The sequence below is a fragment of the Podarcis vaucheri genome (genome assembly GCF_965113315.1).
Source record: "Podarcis vaucheri genome assembly, chromosome: 14".
Lineage (NCBI taxonomy): Eukaryota > Metazoa > Chordata > Lepidosauria > Squamata > Lacertidae > Podarcis > Podarcis vaucheri.
This window is the reverse complement of record NC_138752.1, coordinates 16379061-16393177: the sequence shown is the minus strand read 5'-3', so window position 1 is coordinate 16393177 and position 14117 is coordinate 16379061. Positions and strand designations below refer to the sequence as shown.

At 45.5% G+C, this 14117-nt stretch overlaps 1 long non-coding RNA gene across 1 annotated transcript in view; it reads right to left on the bottom strand.

Moving 5' to 3' along the window:
* Positions 1-14117, bottom strand: part of LOC309518559 — a 415023-nt gene that overhangs the window by 60558 nt on the left and 340348 nt on the right. The window lies entirely within an intron of this gene.

Genomic DNA, 14117 nt, shown 5'->3' with positions numbered 1-14117 from the left:
GGAGACTCTTGAGAGTCCCATAGACTGCAAGAAGATCAAACCTATCCATTCTGAAGGAAATCAGCCCTGAGTGCTCACTGGAAGGACAGATCGTGAAGCTGAGGCTCCAGTACTTTGGCCACCTCATGAGAAGAGAAGACTCCCTGGAAAAGACCCTGATGTTGGGAAAGATGGAGGGCACAACAGGAGAAGGGGACGACAGAGGAGAAGATGGTTGGACAGTGTTCTTGAAGCTACCAGCATGAGTTTGACTGCGGGAGGCAGTGGAAGACAGGAGTGCCTGGCGTGCTCTGGTCCATGGGGTCACGAAGAGCCCATCAACATTGGGGGGCATGGGGCTCAAATATTTTATTGGAGGCCCAAAGGGACCTCAGCCCCTAGGAGTCGGCTCCTATGATGGGCATTGCCATTCCAATGGTGTCTTGTGATCTACTATGCAGGGGCTGGTTTACCTGACCTCCCCCAATATTTTATTCAAGTTTTCATCCAGTGATGAAAGTGAGTGTTGGTGGCTTCTAGCTGACTGCCTGTGACGCTGCCTTGCCCCATTCCAGGTCTCTAGGGGAGCACAGAATTTATTGTTGTTTTGTCTAAGCAACCAGATGCCTCTCCTCCCCCCCCCCAGGGGTGCCAACTTGAATAAAATAATTGATCGCAAGATGCAGCGCGCACACACCATCTGAATGGCAATGCCCAACAACTGGGGAGGAGCCCCCTCAAATATTTTATTGGGGGGCTAAGGGACCTCGGCCCCTAGGCGTTGGCTCCTATGTCCCCACCTGCAGTAGCACCTTTGAGACTAAAAGTTCTGCAGGGTCAAATCCTAAATGCCCATCTTATTCAGAAGCAGGTCATTGCATGCAATGGGGCTTCTTCTCAGGTGTCAGCAGGCAGGTACACTGCAAAAATAAATATAAGCCTAGAGGTTGTGTTGCTATTCTTGCGGTCAGAGGCAGTACAGTGGTACCTCGGGTTAAGAACTTAATTTGTTCTATTTTTCCTGTTACCACAATCTCCTGGTGACTTGATTTGGCTAAGTCAGGGGATGGGGCTCATTTTACAATGGTCCGTCTAGTCCTGTCTCCCCCATTTATTTATTTATTTATTTATTTATTTATTTTCACCCCTATTATTTATGTACTGGTGTGTGTGTGGTTCCCAGGCTGACTTCCCCCTTTGTGCTTCACCTGCTGTCATCTACACTTGTTGCGATTAATTTGCCTGTGTGACACGAGTCCACAAAGGATGTGGACTTTGTATCCATGGCTGCTTATGCCGCAGTAGACCAATTGCAGCACAATGCTGTGTATTATTGACTCTGCATTCATGGAACTACTTCTGCAGAAAGTGCACAGGATTGCAAGCTCCATCGAACAGAGTAAGGCTGCAAGCCTGTACAATGAACTTTCTTCTGGGTATGCATATAGGATTGGACCATTGCAGTGCTTTTTTTCTGGAGAGACGCATACCCCTAAACATTTTTTTGAATCTTTGTACTTTTATCCATTTACTCTATTTATTTTTCCTGATTTGAACTATAGAATGTTGATTTTCTTGAGTCAAAATGAGAGTACCCCTAAACATTTTTAAAGAAAAAAAAAAGCACTGGGCCATTGCTCTTGAATAAACATGCAAAGGGACAAATTATTAGGAGGATTTTTGGTTTGTTTGGGGTTTTTTGTTACCACAACGCCCTCTGCTGGTTTTGGTTTAGACTAACCCAGCTACCCTTGTGGAATACAGTTTCGGTTAGGTAAGCCTGAGTTGAAACTACAGTGGTACCTCGGGTTAAGTACTTAATTCGTTCCAGAGGTCCGTTCTTAACCTGACACTGTTCTTAACCTGAAGCACCACTTTAGCTAATGGGGCCTCCTGCTGCTGCTGCGCCGCCGGAGTACAATTTCTGTTCTCATCCCGAAGCAAAGTTCTTAACCTGAAGCACTATTTCGGGGTTAGCAGAGTCTGTAACCTGAAGCGTATGTAACCTGAAGCATATGTAACCCGAGGTAGCACTGTAGATCCAAAAAATGGATGGGAGGCTTGTATGTACTGTACAGTATGATCACAACCTACCCACATGTAACATGTGCAATTTCAGCTTTATGCAGTTGAAAGCCAGTCAGTCGGAACAACAGAAATTAAATGCATGGAAGGTGGAGAGCTTTAAAAGCTCAAACTGGGATTGCTCTATTGGTAGAGTATGAGACTCTTAATCTCAAGGTCAAGGGTTCAAATCCCACATTGGGCCAAAGATTCCTGCATTGCATTGCGTTGGACTAGACAGTCCTCAGGGTCCCTTCCCACCCTACAATTCAACGATTCTACGATTCAGTGTTTTCCTGGCACAGAAAGAGCTTTTAAGCTCTCCCATCTTGTTTACGAGGTTCTGGGGTGCTCTCATGAGTTCTCATGGGAACTTGGGCAGCCATGATGGCAACCGCTGAGCAACCAATTTACCCGCCGCAGCATTCTAGTCCCCAGCATTCTTTCATTCTGGGAGAAGTCTAGAACGCCATAGAAACAGACGAGAAAGTGAACAGTGTGTCTATATGAGAGCTTCCCCTCTATAAAGGTAAAGAGACCCCTGACCATTAGGTCCAGTCGTGACTGACTCTGGGGTTGTGGCGCTCATCTCGCTTTATTGGCCGAGGGAGCTGGCGTACAGCTTCCGGGTCATGTGGCCAGCATGACTAAGCAGCTTCTGGCGAACCAGAACAGCGGATGGAAATGCCGTTTACCTTCCCGTCGGTGTGGTACCTACTTATCTACATGCATTTTGACGTGCTTTGAACTGCCAGGTGGGCAGGAGCAGGGACTGAGCAACGGGAGCTCACCCTGTCGCGGGGATTTGTACTGCCGACCTTCTGATCGGCAAGTCCTAGGCTCTGTGGTTTAACCCACAGCACCACCCGCGTCCCCTTCCCCTCTATAGGCATAGCTATAAGAAAGGGGGGCGTACATTTGGCCAGAAAAATCTTTCTTACTGAATAAGCCTCTTTTCTGTCTCCTGCCCCTCAGCAGCACAAATGGAGATTGAGGAAAATGGGTCTGTCATCAGAAGACTGTGTTCTAGCCTAGGCGATGCACTTTGGTTTGGTCAGTCCATCATCAGCAAAATCACCGTCACATTTATGATCCACATTTCATCAGCAGGTCCCAGGGCAGGCTGCAGCAATTTAAAATCCAAAATTAAAAACGGTTAAGACGTATGACAGTCACAATATTAGGGTGGGTCCTGAATATCCCGGGTACCAAAGGCCAGGGTAAAGTGGTACATATTGGCAGAAACAACTTTCTCCAACAATGGATTGCATTATATGCCACTGTTAAAAGCAACGGAGGAACAGCCCAGGCATGTATTCCATGCACCGAGCTTTCCAGACTTTTCATGTTGGTGACACACTTTTTAGACACAGCAATTCAGTTATACTAGCAAACCGGAGGTTAAACTAACCCCTTTCCAGCCACGTGGGGAGCGTTTGCACGACACACCTACACACTGCAGCCCACACACTGACGTGTCGCGAAACACAGTTTGGAAAGCTCTGCCATAAACACACTTCGCTGGTAACCCTGCAAAGAAGCAGCAGTAAAATTATGCTGCTCTTTGAAGATTATTTGTTGCTGCAAGTGTTACTCAGGGGCTTCATGCAGCTCAGCCCTAAGCACCGTTACTCCTGCTGAATATACTGGGAACTTGCTCTCAAGTTTTGTTATGGTTACTATTGCATTCTCATCCTGCTTCCCCCTGGAGCCAGAGGTGGCATACTTCTCAGACTCTCCAGGTGTCCTTATTTTTCAGGGGCGTCCCTGATTTAGAGAAGCCATCCCAGTTTCCGATTTGATCCCGGAATGTCCCGCTTTTCCTTAGGATGTCCCTATTTTTATTGGATGGTTGGAGGGTATGGTAGGATGTCCCTATTTTCATTGGATAAATGTTGGAGGGTATGGGGTTATCCAATCCCCAAGGTGTCTGAAGGCAATCCTGTATAGGGAAGTTTTAAAAAAATGTTTAATGCTTTATTATGTTTTTATATACAGTAGGTTGGAAGTTGCCCAGAGTGGCTGGGGCAACCCAGTAAGATGTGTGGGGTATAAATAGTAACATTATCATTGTGGAATGGGACGTCCCTATTTTCATCGGAGAAATGTTGGAGGGTGTGACTTCTCCTCCCCCAGTTTGTCATTACAACAACCCTGTAAGGTAAGTTAGGCTGAGAAAAAGCGAAGGGCCCCGGGGATACCCAGGCGGCTTCACTCCTGAGGTCTGCCCTGCCAGCTTTATATCAGGAGTTTTCATGTTTGATGTTGTTTCTTGGCATATGAGTCCTTGTGCCAGCTGCTTCCGAGCCTTCGTTGTGTTTTATAATTGCTGCAGATGGGGCTTCAAGCCTACAGTACAATTGCTACTTACTCAGAAAGCAATTGATCGGGGAAAAGTGGTTTTGCCCAGAGGATCTAGTACTGTATATGTTTGGGGAAACAGAGATGATTTTCAATCACTCTCTGCTTCTCAGCCAAGAATTTAGTGCTGCTGCATATTTCAAGATGCATACTGCTCTTCATGTGGGGGAAAAACTCAGTAGAGAACACATGCACTAATACCATCTACTGGGGTAGAATATTTACTGAGGGAAAATAGAAATAGGTGCTAGCTGTGTGCTTTATGGCACTTATTTTGAGCCAAGGGAGAAAAGCAGCATCATTTGTAAATCCCCTGAATATGAGAGTACATCTATCACAGTCTTCTAGTGCAAATGCTTTTGGCACAATAGCTAAATGGGGAACTTTTATTTTCAGAAACACTGTACCTCTGCGTACTAGATGCTGGGAAGCAGCAGCACAGGAAGACTAGTGGTTTCAATCAATCAATCTCTTTATGACAGTCAATGGCCAGTATTAAACAACAACACCACTTGTACAAATATATAAAGTAGTACCAAACAAAACACAAAACCATAAAAAATAAAATTACTAACAACTGTATAGTACTGTTATTAGTTTGGGTGCCAGAGTTTGTGGGTGCAGGGAACTCATAATTCCTGGATTTGGTAAGTGTTAGAAATTAATCAGTGCTTGGAGTATTAAAATAGGCTGTCGGACGCTGGGTTTAGTAAGTACAGTTCAGAACAGCTTCCTGTGCCAGATAATTGCTTGGGGAGATGGACCATTAAAAGAGGACAAAGGGAAGGGGCAGAGCTATTAAGGAAGCAATTGACAAAGCAAAGACTCTCTGCCCACTGGCGGTTGGGTGGAGCTGTTGTCGGCATGCAGAGGGCCGGTAGGCCAGCTGGCTAGCCCCGGCTGGGCCGTTCCCTTCCAGCCATCCTGCTGCGAAAACCATCACTTCTGCTCCGATGTAAATCAGCGCCCTGGGCTTACTCAGCCAGGGCACACTATCAGCAGATTGAACTGCGCACACAGAATAGGCGTGAGGCTTGTGGAAGCATACTACAACTGCAGATTTATTAATCATAAATCAGGACAAAGAAACATGTCATCTCTCCCTCATGCCGTCTCAGAGAGAACAGCTAAAAGCAAAAGCTATACACACAACGGAAGTTCCCAGCATAATGTGCTGGAATGTAAACAGACATGTGACACGCAACAATTTCACACGTCTGCTCCTTAAGGTGGAACTGGATTCTCAACAGGAGCCCCACCCTGAGCTCTGAGACAGTGAGTCTGAAGACAATGCCAGTGTATTTTTTAGGAGGAAGTTTTAGGATTTCAGTGGGCTGTGGTGTGATCAAGGGGGAAAGGTGTCAGTCTGTTAAATGCAACTAGCTGTAGAAGGAGGCCAAAGCACAATGCGGGCTGCCTGTTTGAATGGAATGCTGCAGCAATGGGAGAGACTCTTGAAGTGTAATGCTTTGAACCCCTCAATCATAGGCACAGGTTGTATATATGTGTAAATAAACCATACATCATAAAGACACCACAGTCTCTGCTGTGCCTCATTTCCAAAGGAAACATGAACGCCAGGTAAGTGGCCAGAACCCCTGGAGTCTCACACTACTTGGACATTGGTGTGGCATGTAAAAGTACTATAAAATGCCAAGCATAGAAAACAGTGTCATCAACCAGGTAAATTCAGTCCCTGGTGAGTTGTACATGCAGCAACACAACAGTTTGCCCCCTTGGAATAGAGAGATGTCTCAAAAAACCGAAAATGGCGGAAATGCATTCAATTGTCCTAGTTTTTTTAAAAAAAGAGTTGAATAAAAATCTTACATATATCACAAGAAAATGTGCAACACATAAGAACATGAGTTATCAATTCTACATCTCCAGATTCACAGGGACAGTAGGCGATTTTTTGGAACCTCCCCTCCAGAACTGTTGATGGAAGAACATTTACTAGAGTAAAAGCTCTGTGGTGTTTTCAAACAGGGAACATGCAAAGGTAGTTTGCTAGGTTTATAGGACAGTAGTCCTCCATCAATTTGCATGTTATTTGAGGCTAAGCCTCAATCACATTGGCGTTCAATTTCTGCAGCATGTTGCCCAAGTATTGCTCTGTCCAGTTCGTATCCCATAGGGATAAGGTAACCTATGAAATGCCCATAACATTGCAGCTTTGCAAATAAATATTTTTTCCAGGCTGACCGAAAATCATTGTGCAAGGTTAAAGGGGCCAGACCCGCTAGGAAGAACACTGGCTTCAGACAGAAACTAAAAATAGCAAGCCAAACCCTAGTTTCAATCCTAGTGTCAACCTTCTAAACTCCCTGCGCTCACGCCACCCAATTTCTCTCTCTCTTTTCCCTCTTGATTTGGATTTTCTTCTTCTCCCCCCCCCCCCACCTATTGTCATTTTTTTTTGTTTTCTTTAGTTCCTTTACCACTCTTTTCTTCTTTCACTCTCTTCCAGATTGTGCAAAGTTTCCTCTTTCCTTCCAGCTCCTTTTGTCTCATGCTTTTACACTTGTCAGTCCAAAAGGAGGGGGGGGGATTTCTATATGGTAAATGCTTCAAAGTAGGGACTTCATCTGTGGTAGTAAAGGAAGATGGGAAAGGTTTCTCTCAATATTTTCTGTGCTTTGTATTCTGTACCTAAGAAATCTTACTTCTGCAACTTCTGCAAATTTTGGCCAGACAGTTAGCACGCCGCCAGTGACTGTGCTAAATTTGGCTGGCAGGGCAAAAGTCCATTTCCTGCCTAACCAGCTATTTGAAACTGCTGATGTTAGCTACAGGTCAGAAGGTCGCTTCCTGCCTAGCCAGAAACTGCTGGTAACTAAAACCCACTAGCAAGCTGTTTTACTTCTGCTTAGTAATGCAAGAATAGGAAGAGATACGAAGGGAAAGCTTAGCTAGCAAAAGAAGACACGTGTACAAGGAGGTGGAAGGGAGTGCTTGGCTTAGCAGAAAGACAGGAATGTCTAGCAGGCAATATTTTGTGTTTAGCAAGCAATATTTGCTAGCCGATTGGGGAAGTCTGCGGGTATAAGAAAGTGTGCTGAAGTGACTTGCTTTACAGCCAGTGTATTTTCAGGAACTATCCAGCTGGTTGTCTCTGAGTACAGACCTTGTCTCTGTGCACAGATTTTCAATAAACTCTTTTCTCCAAAGAAGATTTTTGCTTTCCTGGTACTTTTGTTCCCTCCGAGGTCCAGGGGATGGCGTGGCTAATGGATCCCTAGGTAAATAAGGCTTCATCTCTCTGGGGGCTCGTCCGGGATAAGCCCCCTCCCCAATATGGACCGGAGGGCCAGGCTCAACCAAGGTGAACAGCTCCAATCGGCGTTCGCATTTCCGGTGCACACCCTGCCAGTTTGTAGGGGGAGATTGCCACGCCGTCCTGGAGCGGAGACATCTAGTTGAGGGAGAATAAGAGGACAGAACGGCGCCAAGGGGACAGGTCCGCAGCGGAAAAAGGTAAGCCCGAGGGAAAGGGCTAGGGGCCCGATGGAAAGGGCGAGAGGCCTGATCAGCCTCACCTGGTAGTTGGCAGTACAGTGCCCGCGCAGTAAGAGTGCCACCAGGAAAGGAATTGGTAAGGTTTGGGAAAGGGAATGGGGCAGAGGGAATTGTGTGTGTTTTTTTGGCACGTTGCATGTCAGAATTATTTTGGTGTATTGCATGCTGGAGTTATTTTGGTGTGTTTAGTGTGTTATATTGATGTGTTTTGTATGTTGTATGTTGCATGTCAGATACTCTAGTGACTGAATTGTCAAGTGTGGGCCAAGGCTTAGTGTCCCCTTGGCCGAGCGATTGTAAGGTTGTGCATTTTCTGACAATGTGTAGCATGTGGAGTGTGAGAGAGTTTTGAGGCCCGGTTAGGAGCGGAGTATCTGAGGGATAGGGTCTGGAGCGAGCCAATGTATTCCTTTGGAATGTTTTTTAAATGGCTGAAAAGCGGCCACGAAGAGTGATGATTTGGGGATTCAAATTGAAAAGAACAGAGACTCAGAACTTTATGTGAGGTGGACTTGCCAACCCAGGGAACTGCGTGGCTTTGATTTGCAATTAATCAACCCCCTGTGGCGAATCAACCCCCTGTGGCAAAATATATTAAATGTCCACCCAGACCAGATCCCCTATATCTCTACATGGAAGACCAATGTAGAAAAGAATCTGCCATGGCTAAAGTCTTGCTGTGACAGCAACACACAGAACAGGATTGGTACAGTGAAGCTTCTGGTGTTAGAAGACCCAGAAGATGAGAAGATGGGAGTGATTAAGCCACCAACAGCCCCTCCAACAACCCCCCCCAGGCCAAAATCAAGAAGCACAGGGAGGTGCTGGTGTAGGGGGAGGAGGAGAAGAGGAAGATGACGAAGAGTTTAGGAAGACACTAGATGATATGAATCAAGGAAAAAATGTGGACAGAAAAACAGAAAGAGAGACTAAAGCAGTTTGTAAAGCCATTTGAGGGAGAAGTTGGATGTGAGTCCCTTGTTAGTTGAGGCAGCAGAAATGCTGCACCCCTGAAAAGAGGAAGTGGGGACAGGCGGCGAAGAAAGTTATGTCTGGCCTCAACTAGAGCCAGGGCTTTTTCGGCTGTGGCTCCGATCTGGTGGAACACTCTGTCACAAGAGACCAGGGCCCTGCGGGACTTGACATCCTTCCGCAGGGCCTGCAAGACAGAGCTGTTCCACCAGGCCTTTGGCCAGGGCACAGCCTGACTCCCTCCCTCGGCAATCTTCGCAGAGCTCTGGCCCAATGGTTGCTAGTGGCTTGAATTAATTAATTTTTATAATGAATGATTTTAGAATGTTGTTTATGTTGTACCTTTGTACTGTTTTATTGTTGTTAGCCGCCCTGAGCCCGGCTTCGGCTGGGGAGGGCGGGATATAAATAAAATTTATTATTATTATTATTATTATTATTATTACAGCGTTTTTTGTTACAGAGAGGACTGCTTAGCTCATGCATTTTGTCTTAGAGGAAAATGCAGTTTTTAAAATGCTGGCTGGTGTGGGGGGAATTCACAAACAGTTTTTAGGGCTTTCTGGGGTAACCCTAACTGTACCCCTTCAATCCTTTGAGGAAAATCCAGCAAAGATCATAAGGCTGTTTGAAGGGATTTTTAAAACTTATAACCCCACCTTTGATGATGATTAATTTCTGCAGGGTGGTTTGGCCAAATCTTTTTAGCTATAGCAAGCAGAATATGCTTGGCTGGTGCCTTTTTAGCTGCTGAGAAAAATGATTTTTTTTTAAAAAAAAAAGGCTTCTCAAAGCTTTAAACCTTTCCTTTGGTGGTGATATTTTAGCAATCCAGTAAATGCTTCATATAAGATTAGCAATAATATGAAGGACAATCGTACAAGTTCACCTCCTATGTCTTTATCGCTTCTTGAAATAGCGTTTCTTTGTTTTTATTTTAATCATAATAGAAGTATATTTTTAGGTCATTACCCATATTGTAATTGGACATATGAGTATGTTAATGGATCTTCTTGTTGTCTTAATGTTACCACTATGAGTGATAGGCCAAAAGTTTTAGTTAATAATGTCACAACCTATAAAACTTATGAACAACAGGCTGCGTGTAGAGATTTTTATGTTTGGTTCAACAGGATGAGAAAGAGCAGTAGATCTGCATATTTGCCTCAATCTGATATATGGTTATTTTGTGGCACAAGGGCCTACAAAGAAATCCCCTTTGCCTTTTCTGGAACCTACACTCTAGGCATACTGATACCCCTGATAACAGAAGGGAAGTATAATCACCTATTTCTCATTATACAGGAACAGCCATCTCTAGATATTTTTTTTTCCTCTTTTTCCCTCTTTAGGTGTAGGGATGAATTATTGTGATTTGGATAGACTGGCAAATTCGACCGAAGCCTTGTTTAATTCTATTATCTTGGCTTTAAAAATTATTAACACAGAAATGTCAGAAATAAGAGAAGTTGTTTTATAAACTTTTTATGCTTTAAATGTAATCTTTGCCTCTAAAGGTGGAATTTGTGCCTTAATTCATTCTCATTGTTGTATGTATATAACTGATATGGAACAAATGATAACCCATAATCCTTTGGATCTGCCTGAAGGTTTTGATCCATGAGATTGGTTATTTTCTTGGTTGCCTAATGGATTATGGTTAAGAAAAATATTATTGATTATAATTGCATGTATTGTGGTTTTATTATGGTAACTCTGATAGGTAGAATGTAAGCCAAGCCTCCTAAAGAGGGGCGGCAGCTGTAGGGATAATAAAACCACTGTGTCCCAGCCTTGCTTGACATGAAAGGCACCTATTTCCTATCAAAATGAGGAAGTGCCAGATGCTGTTATTACCATAGCCCTTAACCCAGCTACCTTATTACAGGTAGGAGAAGGAGAACAAGGGAGCCGCCCACTCAGCCTTACCTGTGCTTGTAACAAAACCCACAATGCAGTCTGTTACCTGCTGTTTAGGTGGCCAAGTAGTCCAGCACAAATTTTTGTATATACCAGAGTGTCCCATTCCTTTCTTGGGCCAAGACTTGTTAACAAAATTACAAGCCCAGATTTCCTTCCAACCAATGGGGGAAGTAATGGTAACAATTGGACCAGCAGGAGAGTTTTCTTTAGAAATGCCCCTGAGAGACAATTGGCGCTTGATGATGGTAAAAGAAGAGGAGGGAATCCTCCCTGTTAGCCTGCTTCATGATGTTGACCCTGGATTATGGGCAGGAGGATAAAAACCAATACCCCATCCCACAACAGGCAGCTGAAGGAATGTGGGTGCATTTGAAGCGATTGCTTCAACATGGAATCTTGAAACAATGCCAATCACAGTGAAACACCCCACTGTTGCCAGTGAAGAAGGAAGATGGTGGGTACCGCATATAGGCCCCAAAGTTCTGGAAAAGTGAAAAGGATGAACAGGACTTTGAAAAACCATTGACCCAAGAAACAGGGTCTAATTGGGTGTCCATGTTGCCCTTGGCTTTGCTTAGAGTCTGTAGCCTCCCATTGAAACGTATTCACTTGTCACCCTTTTGAAGTGATGTTTGGAAGACCGGTTCCTTATGTGCGCATGCTTTCACCTATCTCTGTTCAAGCTCAACAGGTGGACCCAGGCCCGAACTCCTTGCGTGACCAGTTTGAGCCAGGTGACGAGGTGTGGATAAGACTGGTCCCAGGCACCACTGCAACCGTGCTGGAAGGGCCCATCTGCTCTCCACACCCACAGCTGTGAAGGTCGCTGGCATCACTCCTTGGGTCCACCACATTCAAGTGAAGAAAGCTGCTTCAAATTGGACTGTGTCTCAGCATCCTGAGGATCCCCTCCAGTGACGACTGCCTTGCTGATATCACTCCAGAGGCTGATATCTCTACGCACGGTGAAGAATTGGATGGGAGGGGCGCCCGCAGGCAGCGCCCCCAACGTAGACATTTGTTCTCCAGCCAATTTAGAGGCACCACCAGAACTTTTGATATTGGTACCAGAACTCACTCCAGATGATGTGGAACCACGTTACACCCTTGATGAACAGCAGTGGACCAGCCAAAAAGGAGCAACGCTCCAGGAAGGACCAGACAGCCATGTTTTTGTGCCCCAACATCTGGCCAGCACAATTGTAAAGAATTACCACGAGTCCACCCATTTGGGAGGCCCAGCTGCTAAAGCACACCTTGGGAGAATATTCTATATCCCAATATGTGCCCTGTGCGCCAACCAAGAGACTGAGAGCTATCACCCTGTGAACTTCTATATGGCAGGCCAACCCCTTTCGTCCGAGGCATCCCCGCCAGTTTGGGGCAGATGGGAGATCACATCACCCAAGAACAAGTGCAATCCCTGTGTTTGTTGTGTGTGTTTGCTTTCTTTCCAGGTATTCCCTCGAGCGTACACCTGCAGTCCCGCGGCAGTCTCGCTGAGCCGGTTCACCAGTTCCTCTGAGTGACAGCGTCTGGCGACCCCCTCATCCCCAACTGCAGTGAAAGTAATCGAGGTGATCCCCTGGGTACATCACACGCATCTGAAGAAGGGTGTCAGGACTTGCAAAAGAAATCCTGCTGACCCTCTGAAGTTGATCATCACCTTGTGTCTGACGCTACCAGGAAAAAGCGTTAGGCCACGGGCAACGACTAATCATCACAAGGACAGTTACAAAGACTTTTTCTTTTCTCTCTTATATTCTTTATTGACTTGCTCTATGTCTTATTGCCCTGACCCTACTGAACCATACCGCCCTTATTGGCCTGCTGGCCTCTGCTACGACTGGTTCGTCTTGCCGGTGGTAAGAGATGGCGTGCTCCTTGGCTATTGGAAACTGGGGTTTGATGAGATTACCGTATTGAGACACCCCACTACCCCGTTGTGGCTCCTCTCCCACACCACTGACCAGCACGCGTGGACAGTACTCTTACGGGAAGCTGCAGAGACGATCGAAATCTATCTAGTTCTGTACCGCTCTTGCTGTTGTGGGAGGGTAGTCAACTGTTATCCGGAAGGTAGAGCACTGTACCAACCTCATTTGATAGACCAGGTCCTACTCTTAACCCAGGTGATAGATGGGACAGAACCTATCTTAATGCAAGTATTGCAGGGGTGGGAGCCTTAGCCAGGTGTGCATTGAAATTACTAAACAAGTGCCAGTAAGAATTGCCACCCCAGGATTTCAGCTTCCATATGTTCTGGTCACTAGGGAGGCAGCACGAGAGTTCAATCCACCCAACAGGGCTAGTAGAAAAATTGACCCACATAGTGGGAGCATCAGCTCACCGGTGGGCTCTCATCCTTGAGGCTCAACAGGTAGTCGGGCACAAATATCAGTGGGCTCTTCAATATTGGTGGGAGGAACCATGGAGATATTGGGTTTGGTGGGTAGGAGTGATATGTACCGCCCTTGTCATATGGATGCTCGTATTTGTGGGAAGAATAGGCCCAATAATGCTTCTATTGCTTCTTTGCTTTTGTATTCCCTGCTTGACGCAATGCTTGCAGAATATGGTGGGACCTCGCGTGATTGCTGTAATGAGAGAATATAGACCCCTACCCCAGAACGAATCTAAGTAATAGATTGTTCAAAAGAAGAGGAGGGAGTAAAGGAAGATGGGAAAGATTTCTCTCAATATTTTCTGTGCTTTGTATTCTGTACCTAAGAAATCTTACTTCTGCAACTTCTGCAAATTTTGGCCAGACAGTTAGCACGCCGCCAGTGACTGTGCTAAATTTGGCTGGCAGGGCAAAAGTCCATTTCCTGCCTAACCAGCTATTTGAAACTGCTGATGTTAGCTACAGGTCAGAAGGTCGCTTCCTGCCTAGCCAGAAACTGCTGGTAACTAAAACCCACTAGCAAGCTGTTTTACTTCTGCTTAGTAATGCAAGAATAGGAAGAGATACGAAGGGAAAGCTTAGCTAGCAAAAGAAGACACGTGTACAAGGAGGTGGAAGGGAGTGCTTGGCTTAGCAGAAAGACAGGAATGTCTAGCAGGCAATATTTTGTGTTTAGCAAGCAATATTTGCTAGCCGATTGGGGAAGTCTGCGGGTATAAGAAAGTGTGCTGAAGTGACTTGCTTTACAGCCAGTGTATTTTCAGGAACTATCCAGCTGGTTGTCTCTGAGTACAGACCTTGTCTCTGTGCACAGATTTTCAATAAACTCTTTTCTCCAAAGAAGATTTTTGCTTTCCTGGTACTTTTGTTCCCTCCGAGGTCCAGGGGATGGCGT